The sequence below is a fragment of the Mandrillus leucophaeus genome, unplaced genomic scaffold (genome assembly GCF_000951045.1).
Source record: "Mandrillus leucophaeus isolate KB7577 unplaced genomic scaffold, Mleu.le_1.0 Scaffold392, whole genome shotgun sequence".
In the NCBI taxonomy this organism is placed as follows: domain Eukaryota; kingdom Metazoa; phylum Chordata; class Mammalia; order Primates; family Cercopithecidae; genus Mandrillus; species Mandrillus leucophaeus.
The window spans coordinates 1,883,996-1,886,041 of NW_012104165.1; positions in this window are offsets into that span (position 1 = coordinate 1,883,996).

Genomic DNA, 2,046 nt, shown 5'->3' on the forward strand with positions numbered 1-2,046 from the left:
TCAAGTTTGTAATTCCAGCACTTTGGGAGGCCGAGACGGGCAGATCACGAGGTCAGGAGATCGAGACCATCTGGCTAACACGGTGAAACCTCGTCTCTACTAAAAAATACAAAAAACTAGCCAGGCGAGGTGGCGGGTGCCTGTAGTCTCAGCTACTCGGGAGGCTGAGGCAGGAGAATGGCGTCAACCTGGCAGGCGGAGCTTGCAGTGAGCTGAGATCTGGCCACTGCACTCCAGCCCCAACGACAGAGCCAGGCTCTGTCTCAAAATAAATAAATAAATAAAAATAAGAAGAGATGATGAGCCACAGTCTAGGAGAAGATATTTCAATACTTATGTTTTACTAAGGATCTTTATCTGGAATATGTTAAGAACTTCTACAAAGTACTAACAAAAAGACTAAAACTTCAATAAGAAAGAGCAAATTAATGTGCACTTCAAAAAAATTGCTCTTGAGTGATATCAAATATGCTCAACATCTTTTGCTAAAAAGGAAATGCAAATTAAAAACACAACAAAGCTGAGCACGGTGGCTCATGCCTATACTCCCAGCACTTTGGGAGGTCGAGGCAGATGTATCTCCTGAGGTCGGGAGTTCAAGATCAGCCTGGCCAACATGGCAAAACCTGGTCTCTACTACAAATACAAAAATTTAGACTGCCACGTGCCCCGGTAGTCCCAGCTACTTGGGGAGGCTGAGGCATGAGAATCTCTTGATCCTGGAAAGCAAAGGCTACAGTGAGCTGAGATTGTACCACTGCACTCCAGCCTGGGCAGCAGAGCAAGACACCATCAAAAATACATACACACACAAAATAATACTGCTCTTCATCAGAATCATTTAATGTGAAAAGTGAACAATATCAAGTGTTGCTGAGTATGTGAAGCAATTGGAACATGCAAACATGGCTGATGAGACTGTAAACTGCTATATCTACACTGGGAAACTATCTGAAAATATCAACTAAAACTAAATATATATATAAAACCTGTGACCCAAAACTAGACAGTTACATTTATGCCCAAGAGAAGTGCATGAGCATTTCCCTTGAAGGACATGTATCAGAACATTTACAGCAGCATTAAACATTTCAACCAAAAACTGGGGGTGCTGCAAATGTACTTGGACAGTAAAATGAATAAATCATGATGTACAGTATTCAGACAATGGAACACTCTAGAGCAATAAAAAATAACTACTGTTACTAGCAACAATATATCGACAATGAATCTAATTTTTTTTTTTTTTTAGAGAAATTGAGTAAAAGAATCCATATACAGATGAGTATAGATTTGCTATGGTTTGAAAGTGTCCCCTCCAAAGCTTAGGTGTCACCATGTGATAATTATCAAGAGATAGGGCCTTTAAGAAGATTAAGCCATGATGGTTCCTTCCTCATGAATAATATTAGGTACCCTTATAATAAGATTTGACAAAGGAAATTCATCTCTCTATTGCCCTCAGTTTTCTGCCATGTGAGGACACAACAAAAAGGCCATCACCAGACACCAGAGCCAGTGCCTTGATCTTGGACTTCCCAGCCTCCAGAACTGTGAGAAAATAAGTTTCTAGGCCTGGCACGGTGGCTGTTTCCTGTAATCACAGCATTTTGGGAGGCCAAGGTGGATGGATCACCTGAGGTCAGGAGTTCAAGACCAGCCTGGCAAACATGGTGAAACCCCATCTCTACTAAAAACATAGAAAAATTAGCCAGGTGTGGTGGCACTCGCCTGTAATCCCAGCTACCCAGGAAGTTGAGACAGGAGAATTGCTTGAATCCAGAGGCTTAGGTTGCAGTGAGCCAAGATGGCTCCAGCCTGGGCAACAAGAGTGAAACTCTGTTGAAAGAAAAGAAAAGAAAAGAAAGAGGGAGGAAAGGAGGGAAGGAAGGAAGGAAGTTTCTGTTTGTTACAAATTACCAGGAAGGAAGGAAGGAAGGAAATAAGTTTCTGTTGGTTACAAATTACCAGTCTTGAGTGATTTTGTAGCAGCCCAAAATACGATGATATTATATGATCCCACTTATATTATTTATTTATTTATTT